The following is a 12,273-nucleotide window of genomic DNA, read 5'->3' as shown; positions in this document are numbered from 1 at the left end:
AGCAAAAATGGTGAGAATATGAATTAAAGGTAAGTGTTTCTAATTTACAAATGAAACTTACAGCTTGGAATATCAATGTTTCTCCTGCATTCTCCTATGATGAATGGAGCAGTCCTCATGGATCCCAGCCTCCGGGATTTTCGTAGAATGGCTCAGAAAATTTGCTGTCTATAGGAAGAAGAGATGATATTAGCATAGATCTGTTTACCATGGTCTTGTTTGGTTCCAGTGAGAGAATGGGGCCAGGGCAGCAAGTGCCTGGAGAGGAGACCTTCTCCCGGCATCACGCATTCTTCCGTGAAACGCGTCTCCATTTTCTGACAGGCTCTGGTGCATTCTGATTGACCTCCAGATGCCTTTCCTGACATGCACCCCATCGTAGATGATTACCCTCCTTCTAACTCACAGATGCTGTCATCCTGTACGCTACTGGGTATGGGATGCTTGGGTTCAAATCTTAATTGCATTATGCTCTGAGGGTGTGACCTTGAGCAAGATGTCCATCATCTCTGAATCTTAGTTCCCTCCCTTTTTAAGGTGTCCATATTAATAGCACGTATCTTGAAGGATTACCACTGAGCATTGGAAGAAATAGCAGATACAAGGATCTCGGCACAGTGCCTATCACACCAATGAACTGGAGAAATTATCACTGTTGCTTGAACACAAGGGCTCTGTTTCTCTTTCACCTTGATCATTTATTCCCTCTGTTTATTCACGCCTTTAGGTACCTATTTATCAAGGCAGGGGAAAAATTTTGAAAAGTTCACTTCTTTCCTTCCTCCAGTCCTCGTATATTAATTCTTAGGCCCAGGCCTGTTTCATTTCACTGTGTTCTACCATTTTAAAGACAAACATTGTCCAAAGGCACGCTATGGCTCCTTTTGGCATATATCTGTTTACCATGGTCCTGTTCGGTTCCAGTGAGAGAGTGGGGCCAGGTCAGCAAGTGCCTGGAAGAGGAGACCTTCTCCAGGCACCACGCATTGCTCCATGAAACGTGTCTCCATTTTGCTGCCAGGCTCTGGTGCACTCTGATTGACTTCCAGATGCACCAGAGCCTGTCATATAAGGGGGTGGGGTACAGAGGTGGAGACCCAGTCTGTGCTACAATACCGTTAGTGTCTGGTGGGTGTCATGGAGGAAAGAGATCCCTGGTGTAAGGGCGAGGTGAGCAGGGAGCAGTAAGGCTGCAGAATGGTGTCCTGTCTGGCCCGAGATGTTGTTGGAGAGACAGGCTAATTGCTCTCAAATGGCTAATTTTTCCACTAGGCATAAAGATACACTCCATGGATGGACATCAGAAATGATGTCCTCCATCCACCTTTAACTTTTTAAGGCCTGGCCCATAAACCCTCCCTGTCAGGCTTCCTGGTACCTCTTCCCTGGCTGCCAGCTGGATGCTGAGGCCCTGGGGGGCTGAGCCACTACTGGTGGGGTGGAGTCTGGGCCTGAATGGCTGAGTGAAACAGAAGTCATGGGATGGGCAGGTGAGCACATGCACCGTCATGGTGTTGACACATGGTGGCACAGGATTGTCTGTTACAGCAGCCAGGCTTCTCTGACTAATGCAGACCAATAGGACTTTTCCAGGCCATTCGGGAAGCAGGCAGAGGGTGCTGCAGCCAGGGGGAACAGCGTGAGTCTAGTTGGGCATTGCGGAGCGAGATGCCCCCATGTGTGCTCTAAGAACTAAAGGGGACCAGGATTGCAAAACGACATGGTGCGAAGCAGATGGGGAACGTGGAGGCAGAAGGAGCTGGCTGCAGAGAGGCTGAGGACATGCATGCCATCTGGGGTTACTCAGGAGGCAGTGGGAGCCACCAGGGACTGTTGAGCAAGAGCTCTGATGGAATCTTGCTTTGGACGTGCCATGCTGGTGGCACTCCTCCAATGGAGGTACAGGACCCATGCCAGACTGATGAATCAGGAGGCTCTGGGAATGACCCGGGAGGCAGCATGAAGGCCTGGACTAGGAAAGTGTAGGGAGGCAGGAGCAGGGCTTATTGAGGAATTATTTAGGAGGTCGAATTCAAGGGACTCAGTGGTTGTTTTTTTTAGCATATAGATTTTTGGTGTGCAATATGATGCTTTGATCTATATCTAAATAGTGAAATGATTACTACAGTCATGCAAATTAGCATGTCCATCACCTGCCATCGTTACCTTTTTATGTTGTTGTAAGAGACCCTAAAATCTCCTCTCCGAACAAATTTTCAGTATATCATCCAATAACATTAACTCTAGTCCTCATGCTGTTCGTTGGCTCTCCAGAGCTTTTCATCCTGCATAATGGCAAGTTTGCCTCCTTTGACCTACCCTTCTCCATTTCCTCTCCTGGTAAGCTCAGTGGCTGTTTTGAACTGGGGTAGTCTTGCTCTTCCTTTTACATCCTTGTATCCACTCCCTTTCTATTATATATTTATTTCCTGTTTGAATGTGGGGACACACTGACTAATGCAAATGTTGAATTGGTTCTTGTTTTCTGGTGCATTCTTGCTGGCAACAGAAGATGCTGATCTAGGCTGATGCCAGGCAAACCCTACCTTGTCCTGCCCCTGACACTGCCATCATCCAGGCAGTTCTAAGGACGCGCTGGGGGAGCCGAGCACCCAGGTGCGCATTTTCCCATCTCTGCCTTCCATGCTGTGCCCCCTCCATGGATTCTTCCATTAGTGACCCTGGGATTTTAAGACTTGTAGCCTGAGCACTCACAGGAAGGTGTGGGGACTGAGTAATCCTCTCAATTGAGCCTGTTAATAAATTCGTCATCACACTAGAAGAGGGGACATGATTTTAAATTGATTCGTGCAGAATTTTCATGTGTTCAGCACAGCGAACTCTGCTTTTGGTGCTCTGGTTAAGCGTTGGTGTGTTAATTGAGTCACCGGTTCAGCCTGATTATTCTTGCTGCTGTAAAAGTAGAAATCAATATTAATATTTCCTCACTGTTAACAGTCTCTCTAGAACCAATATTTTTTCCCCTCCTTCTCCTCCTATGACTTTGTTATCTTTGCATTTCTAATTGTGTCTGAAATTTACGGAGTGTCTTTTTTTTTTTTTTTTTTTTTTTTTTTGGTAAAGAACTACAGTTTGTGATGATGCTGCATTTCACATCACGTCTGGGATCAGTGTTTGTAATAGATTCTCTTTTATGCTCAGCTCCTGAAGAGCACTCTCATTATCTGATAAGAGAAGATGATCTTTGCTGGCCTTCTGAGGTAATGAATCCTTTTCATTTGTTTTCTTGCATACTTTCTAGGTCAGTGAGCGGAGGGAATTTTTGTCCAACGTGCACCTTGACAGAGCTTCACTGACCACGGGCTGTGTCTCCCTGCGGCCGCGCAGCACCTCTGACCACAGACCTCTCTCCAGAGCCGTGTGTTTGCTCCTCACCTGACAGGCTGTGTGAGAACCCATCTGTGCTTCCCCGGGATGTCTGCCTGCATGCATGCACCCCCCGACTGTGCATGGGAACCCTGCTGGGCCTGTAGGTGGAATTATTTCTCAGCTTTAATCTGAGTACATAATCGAGGCTTGTGCCAGCAAGGACTCCCATCCTTTTCTTTCCTCACACTCCACACGTAGTGCTGCTCAGTGATTTTCCTGTTCCTCTAGGAACGGCTCCCACCTGCTTAGAGTGTAAGATTTATCTCCTTAGCACGCCGTGGGAAGTCTCCTAAAATCCATCCACTGCTTATCTCTTTGGTCTCATCTCTCGGCCCCCTGTGATGAAACGCTGATCTCCAGTCATGCAGAGGTGCTTGCAACTTTCTGAAAGCTCCTTTCAAAGGTGCCTTTGCCTGCTGTTCCCTCTTCCTTCAGGGTCCTTCCCCAATAGCCACTGCTCTTGGCTAAGTTCTGAGAGGTTGCTGCACCTCCTGGGGGTGTTGGCCATTTTCTCCCTTCGAGGTTCTTATTGTCTGCCTTTTTCTCTTTCTCTACTAGACTCTAAGCTCCCATAAAGTGGGGCCTCTGTCTCACCCCCATCTCTGTGGCCTCCATCTAGCATGTGTCCTAGATGTGCTGGTCAAGCCTTGCTGAGCGCTGCCTTTTCATGCGTATTAGGACAATTCAGCCCAATGGCAAGTGGCTCGTTCCATCTCCAACACACTCCTGTCAACCATCCTTTTCCCTGGCTCTCTTCAGTTTAACCCTTTGTGGGCATACCATCGTGCATTAGTTGGAATCAGATTGATACTGGAGGTGCTTTTATTTTCCAGCAATGTCTGGGGAAAGTGTGCCTGTGTACTTTTCACGTCTGTCTGTTGGAGGAAAAGTTTTCATCATGCATTTATTCTTGTATCGATTGCACAAAATTGCTTAAGGTTCTCCTCTGTGTGTGGTTTCTTGGGAGCTTGGACCACTTTACATGATGAATACGACAGAGTAGAGTCCCTGTTAGGAAACAGGCATCTATAGAATGCTATGGGTACATCAAGAGCCGCCTGATGGAAATGGGTCACAGCTGGCACTCCAAAGGAGGCAACGTTTGAGCTGCGTTGGCAGGAAAAGCTGGCATTTGCCAATGAGGACTTGGAGGGTTCTCCAGGAGCGGGGCATGCAGAGAGCCCATTGCGTGGAGACTTGTAGGGAGCCATGGGGACTTTGGTTTGTCTTAAGGACAACGTGTGTTTGTGCGTACAAGGCGGGGGGCGGGATGAAGAATGGCAGATAAAGCTGAAGAAGTGAGTAGAGGCCAGATCACAGGCTCCTCCTTGTGTCCTGGATAAACATGGGGACGCTGGAGGTTTAATCAGCGGCATGGCGTGGTAAGATTTCCAAGTAGAAAGATCATTTTGGTGATGAATTGCAAGGACTGGCCGATTCCCCTGGTGGTAGGAAAACAGGTGACCAGGCTGGTTTCCAGTGGAAATTCCTGGGCTGGGGCTGTGCCTCTGGGTAGTGGTTAGGAATAAGCTGAGAGACAATCTCAAGTCAGGCTCTGCTGTGGGGCATGTGTTCCCTGCCGAGTGTGTGAGATGTGAGTGCCTGTCCTGCCAGCTGTGCTTCCTTCCCCCGTCTCGTGGTGCTGGGGGCTGAGCCCTGTGACTCCAACTGACAGCTTCATTTCACAAATTAAGCATACCATGCAAGTGAACGGTTTCAGAACCACAGCATTACAGGATAAGAAAACCTCAGTAGCCCTAAGTCTATGACGCTCCTGAAGCAAACAATTCTCTGAAACATTTACCCAACACCTCAGAGCTCCCCGCAACAGGTCTACCTCTTTGGAAAGGTCAGACTTTTTAAAGGTTAATTGTTACCCTTAAGAAAAATGCAAAACAAACGGCATGGCTGCATATTTAATAGGTGTTTGGTACAACATTTCCCAGAAGCACAATTCCTGACGATTTGATTTTTAAAAAGAATGGTCTAGAAATAAAGTGCCCTTGGCAACTTCTGACTTGAAGAAAGTGAATATGCCACCTGTGGTTTAAGGAGTATTATTATTATACGTCTGAAATGTCCTCTCCCTCCTCCCCTTTCCCCAAAGAAAACAAACTGAGTCAGACAGTAATTTGACCATTGCTAAGTCCTGGGTCTTTGCACAGTGACGGCTGAACAGCCGAGCATAGAGCAACCTGGATATCTTATCCTTGGCTGCCTTCTCTTGCCTACTCTTTCTCCCTCAGCTTTCTCCTCTGCTCCCAGCATTGACCAGGCACCTGTCTGAAGCCAAGCTCTCCATCGGACTCCCCAACACCTCCCACATAGCTTACCAAAGAGCTCTCCCCGGACACCTTGCTGGCTCCTCAGTGCAATTTGTCTAAACCAATTTAGCGTCTCTCTTTTCCATGGCTCTGGTTCTGCCCTTAACTTCTTCCCTCTGCTGAGCTCTCCTCTCCTCCCTGTGCTCATCTCGCCTCCAGCTTGGATTCTCTAGTTGTTTTCTCAGGACTCATTGTTCTTCTAGCACTCCGTCCACCCTGGTGCTGGGTCCTATTGAGCTGTTTTCTCCCAGTCTATCTCAGGACTGTCTGTTTTCATTGCGGCAGCCACGACTGTAGTCGGAACCTCTCTCCTGGATCACTGCAATAACTTCCCGATTGTCTCTATTATAGATCATCCATTTTACCCACTGACACAAGACATTTTCTGGAAGATCCATTATGATTCTGCAAATTCCTTGATCAAAATTTTTACTGTTTCCTTACTGTCTATGGCATGAAACTCAGAATTTCAGTGTTCACTGCCTTTCTACCTTAATCCCTTACTACCTTTTCTTTTCAGTAACCTTCATCACCTCGAAGTGGATGATCTCCGTTTTCTAAGCTGGCAGCTCACCCCCTCCCTCTGTGCCTCTACTGCTGCTGTCCACACACCTGGAATGCCCTCTGCAGCCTGCACAGGGAGTCCCCCCTCCTTCAAGCATTGGTCAGAGGCCCCATCCTCCTATGAGCTCCCTGGTTGCTGCAGTCTGGTGCATTCCTAGAGTGCCATTTCTCACAGGTCCCTGGGTACAACAGCTGTTTGTATCTGTTGGTTATGAATCTGGGGGGAACGGTGGCATATTTGTCTTATAGCCCCACAGGCAAACTTTCTGAACCTCTGGTTTTTAGTCTGTAGAATGGGTATAGCCGTTCCTTCCAAATAGGTGTTTGAAGAATATTCAATATTAAAGCTCACTATGTATAAGTACGTAAAGCTCCTAACAGCGTATCTGGAACATAGTAGTAAACACACAATCATTGTCCATAGCAGGTACGGCCATTTTCAAAGGAAGGAAAAAAGGAAAAGAGGAAGGAAAGAAGGAAGGCTGAATAAAGGAAGGAAGAAAGGCAAGAAGGGAGGGAGGGAGGAAAGGAGGAAGGCAGGAAGGCAGGGTGAGAAGAAGAAAGGAGGGAAGGGTAAGAAAGCTAAATTTCGAGCACTTCCTTAACTGTGCCCCTCCCTGCAGTCAGATCCCCATGCCTTTACCCATACTCTGGGTTTTCCTGAACACGCGGCCAGGCGCTGAACACCCTCTCCTTCCAGCTCCAGATGTTTTCCTGCAACTCTCTACCTCGGCTGGCCTCTTTGCGGGGAATTAACGGCCTCTCCTACTTTCTGGCTCACAGTTGCGCTGGGCCAGTGGGGCATCTTGAAAGGAGAGAGAGAGACAAGGTATTTCTTCCTGACTTCTTCCCTCTGTGGTTGCCCAGGCTGGCTGTTCCTGACCAAAGGCCTCCTGGCCTGACGCAGCTGTCTTTCCTCTTCCAGTGGCTGCTCCTGCCCCTCTTCAGGTGAGGAACACGCTGGCTTGTGGATTCCTTATTCCCTGCTCACAACGTGTAGCCCTTCATTAAACACCCCTAACACGTTCCAGATAGTCTTCCTTCCAAGACCCCGAGGAACACACTCCATGCATACCTTGTGTTTCAAATCTCAGAATCACTTTGTCAAGCAAGAGAAGCCACCCAGGAAAGATATGTGGGTGAAGTCAAGAACAGGCAGGACCGACCTACTGCGATGGAAGTCAGAACACTGGAGGTTCAGTTTTGGATTGGAGTTGACTTGAGGAAACTTTCTGAGGTTTGGAAATGCTCTGTATCCTGTTTAGGGCGGTGGTCGTGTGAGTATATGCAATTGTCAAAACTCATTGAACACATACACAGATTTTATGGTGTCTAAATGATACCCCAATAAGAAATAAATACATAGGATTACAAAGGAAGATAATCATATTAAAATATGATTATTAAGATGTCCAATACAAAGAAGATCCTTGCAGTTCCTCAACACATACAGCAACACACGCTTCAGAATCCTAAGCTCCAAAACCCCATGGATGCACTGTCTGGATGGACCTCTAACAAAGCAACCCCTGTGGGTGCAGCGCCCATCTTGCTGCCCAGTACTGCATGGAATATTAATCTGGAATCCTTGCACGATCAGGTGTCACACTGAGTACAGGCAATGCCTTTTCCAAAGGAATGTATGACTCTCGGAAACAGAGACATGGTCCCTGGTACGATCCCAAGCACAGAGTAGGCACCTAAAGCTTGAAACCAGAAGTCAGCCCTCACTTAACAAATGGAAGAAGAGTCCAATGGATTCTTATTCTGGGCCAGGCAGCAGGTTAGCTACTAGAAGAGCCTATTCTTCATTTTTTAAATTGAATCTCATAAACTCAGAAGACTCCTTGGCTGTTGGAAGTTTAGATGAATCTGGCTCACCTCTCAACCCCAGGGGTTCAAAGCTTGTGAAAATGCTTTTTTTCTCCAGAGATGTCCCCTTCTCTACCCCCTTGGCTGTGACTGTCACCTCACCACTACCTCCATGATAATCTGGGCTCAGAGGTCTGCCATTTGGGTGAGAAAATCCGCTCCAGCCAAGCAATGTGTGCTGAGTGGCTTCATGAAGGACATTAGGGTGCCGTGGTGCAGGGTAACCGCTGACTGATTATCATCAGCCTCCAATGTGCTCCCTGCATGCTTGCTTGCAGTCCCCTGACTCCTTTAACTTAAATCCCAGCAGGTGACCTTCTATACCCTGAACATTCACTTGGGAAGTGGAAACTATTTCCTCTTCTTCTCCTTCTCCTTCTCCTTCTTCTTCTTCTTTTTTTTTTTTTTTTTTTTTTTTTTTTTTTTTTTTCTGAGACGAAGTCGCGCTCTGTAGCCTAGGCTGGAGTACAGTGGCTCGATCTTGGCTCACTGCAAGCTCTGCTTCTCCGGTCCCAGGTCAAGCAATTCTCCTGCCTTAGCCTTCCAAGTGGCTGGGATTATAGGCATGTGTCACCACGCCCAGCTAATTTTTGTATTTTTAGTAGAGACGGAGTTTCACTGTGTCGGCCAGGCTGGTCTTGGACTCGTGACCTCGTGATCCGCCTGCCTCAGCCACCCGAAGTGCTGGGATCACAGGCGTTAGTCATCGCACCTGGTCAAAACTATTCCTTCAACTCTCCCCCAACACAGGGGCCTATTTCTGACTTAAAAAAAAATTTTTTTCAGGGATCAACCAAGCTAAGCCGTTTTGCCTTTCATACAATTTCCTGAAATTCCAGTGAATAACTTTTTTTTTTTTCTCATCTTCTGGTATCTTGTGATGGTCCCAATGCAGGTGATCTGTCCAGGGGATGGATGAGGAAAAGACAAGAAATGATGCCCAACTGTGGCCTCCAGACTGACCCCTCCTGACACTGCGTACTCGGTAGGTGACGGGCAGTGTGCTCTTCCGAGACTGTATCTGGGGATCTGTTTCCATGCCACAGGCCAGGTAGGGGACGTACCTTGTCCCTTCTACACAGGGCTTCTCAGTCAGGCTGGGCTACTCATGGTCAGCAGAAATTTTCAGGCAACTGGGATACAGAAAGGGTGCCTGAGGGTGTGAAGGTGGTGAGGAGGGCCATGGAAGTTCCAGGCTGAGACTTTGGCATCTCTTTTTACCCTCAGAGCCAGGGTTTACAGGTTTACCCACCCATCTCTGACCCTTCCTCCAGGAACTAGGATTGGGAGGGAGTACCTGGACTAACTGGCTTTTCTTCATTCTCTGACCTCAGTTTCTGGAATTCTTTTTGGTGCAATGTGCCCCAAGATATCCATCAAGAGTTGAAGGCAAAACAAATGGAGGGCAGCTTCATCTCCCCAAATCTTTGAGGAATATTGTATTTCTTGCCTCTTCTCCACAGTACTTGGGCTCTGATGGGTTGCATGTGGTAGCTGCCTGTAGGGTCACACCTGCACCAGGGGGATGGGTGCAGTGTCTCTTCAGAGCCTCTGGCTTGCTCTGAAGATCCCATCTGACCAGAATGGGAAACCTAACAATTATCTTTTCCTGTTGGGAATTCAGCCTCCTCCATAAGCTCTGGCTCTGGGGACGTAAGCTGAAGCTTCCAGACCTCTTCAAGGCTTGTCTCCTGGGGACAGCAGATGACCACCACCTTCTATCTGTCTTCCTAAATGAGCAGGAATCAGCAATTCTTGTGTGGGTTCAGTTTCTCTAGGGATGTCTTGCCGGCAGTTGTTTCCCCTCTGCCTTGCTCCAGTGGGACCTGGTCTTCCAAACTGCAATCAGTAGGAGTTGGCATGGAGCTTACTGCCAAGATCTCAGGAGGCTTTATACCTCGAGGTCTCGTCTTCTTCTTCATGGTGCTGTGTGCTCAGAAACCTGCCACATAGATCACAACACCGTGCACGTTCCTGCATGCTTGAGTGCTGTTGGATATTCTTCCCCGGAGACAGGGAGAGTTATGACTTTTTGACCTTGTATAATTTTCAATTCTGGACCATGCAATTTTTCAATTTATCACCATTGCTTCTCCACATCTGAGGCCTGACTCCCTGGGAACATTTCAGCAGCTCAGAATCCTCCTCTTCAATCTGGCTCTGCCTTCTCACAGATGCCATATGTTGGCTTATGTCCATGTGGCTGTGGCCAGTGGATCCCAGCTTGCCTGGCAGTTACTCCTTAGAAGGAGACCAGGCTCTGAGGAGTCTGCCCCAGCCTTTGAATCAGGAGAAAACCCCTTCTCAGTGATCAAAGTTTTTTGTTTTTTTTTCAGGATTGTGTGTCACTTAAGAAGCTGCAGTAATCACCCATGGCCAGGATTTCCTCTGGTTGGTGGGTTGATCAGTTTATTTCTTGTCCTGCAATACCCTGGCTAAGACACCACAGAATGCTTTGTATGTGTTGCTGTCTCTACCTGCCTGACCTGTATGTTACTCCACACATTTTCATGTGAACCTCAGGGTTCTGTCACCACTCTCCCCTGGTCCAAGTATCAGCATGGCCCATGCAGGGACAGTCATCTTTCTTCCTTGAGCTGTAGGTTCCCTGGTCTCACAGTCAAGATGATGGTGCACTTAGACTCACTATTAGACTCAAAATACTGCATCTTGCATTGGGGGCCAGTTTATCTGCTAGTCCAGTGCCCCAAGGCTGCCCAGATGTCACTTGGGGCTGCTTTAGATCCCAAATACTTAGGGAGACGTGACTCAAGTCTTCAGTCTCATGGGCTATATGAGCCCAGAGTTCTCCCCACCATTCCTGTGAATTCTAAACTTGGGTCCTCAGAGTCCCCTTTGCCAACGGGATGCAAATTTCTGCTAGTTCACAGATTTCCTCCAAAAATTTTACTGAAAGCTTATGTTCTGCCACTTCCGTGCTTTTTGTTTGCTTATTTGTTTTGTTTTTCATTTTTATTTTTTAGTAAAAAGTAGTTGCTATAGGCAGGTCAGCTTTCCTTATTTTCCTTTTCCTAATTACAATGATATAGTTTTATTTCTTTAATTAGCTAAGTATTTTTATGTTAGACTTTGCAGCAGCTTCAAGTATTATTTCAGATTTGGTAGGCAGCATTTCCTGCACAGGTAGGTGTGAATTTATAAGCATGAAGGTTGGAGGTTAGTGAAGATTATTTAACACTATTTGGCTTAACAGATGTAATCTAAATATAGATAAATGAGAAAAATGAGAGTTAGAACACCTATTTCTGCTATTTGAACCAACAATCCCATTACTGGGTATACGCCCGAAGGATTATAAATCATTCTACTATAAAGACACCTGCACATGTATGTTTATTACAGCACTGCTCGCAATAGCAAAGACTTGGAACCAATCCAAATGCCCATCAATGACAGAGAAGATAAAGAAAATGTGACACATATACACCGTGGAATACTGTGGAGCCATAAAAAGAATGAGTTCATGTCCTTTGCATGGACATTGACGAAGCTGGAAACCATCATTCTCAGCAAAGTAACACAGGAACAGAAAACCAAACACCACATGTTCTCACTCATAAGTGGGAGTTGAACAATGAGAATGCGTGGACACAGGGAGGGGAACATTACATACCAGGACCTGTTGGGGGTGGGGGGCTAGGGGAGGGGGAGCATTAGGAGAAATACCTAATGTAGATGATGGGTGGATGGGTGCAGCAAACCACCATGGCACGTGTATACCTATATCACAAACCTGCATATGTATCCCAGAACTTAAAGTATAATTCAAAATAAAAAAGAAAAACAAAAAACAAAAAACAAAAAAACTCCTTTTTCCATATTTATGTATGTTTCCTCAAAAAGTACAATGACTTTTCTTCCTCTGCTTCTCAAACTTGTTTTTATTAAAACCATTGCATTCTTATTATTAAGTAATTACTATATGTGTATTTTAAATAAGACTTATAATTGGATTAAATAAATATGTAGTAAGTTGCAATTGGGACTTTATTCAAATTTCCAGATATTTTAAATCACCACTTAATGGAATCCTGGCTCTAACATTGAGGCATAAGTATTCTTCACACACTGCTTTCTAGGCAATGTTCTTTCCAAACGTTCA

At 46.6% G+C, this 12,273-nt stretch overlaps 1 long non-coding RNA gene across 1 annotated transcript; it reads left to right on the top strand.

Annotated features, from left to right (window-relative positions):
• The first annotated feature begins 5,226 nt into the window (after window positions 1-5,226).
• Window positions 5,227-11,970, top strand: LOC114671303 (uncharacterized). Its single transcript, XR_013401945.1, has 3 exons — window positions 5,227-9,135; window positions 10,487-10,545; window positions 11,514-11,970. It is a non-coding gene; the product is annotated as an uncharacterized LOC114671303 (long non-coding RNA).
• The last annotated feature ends 303 nt before the right edge of the window (window positions 11,971-12,273 follow it).

Source organism: Macaca mulatta, chromosome 12 (assembly GCF_049350105.2).
Source record: "Macaca mulatta isolate MMU2019108-1 chromosome 12, T2T-MMU8v2.0, whole genome shotgun sequence".
Lineage (NCBI taxonomy): Eukaryota > Metazoa > Chordata > Mammalia > Primates > Cercopithecidae > Macaca > Macaca mulatta.
This window is presented reverse-complemented; position numbering and strand designations above follow the sequence as displayed.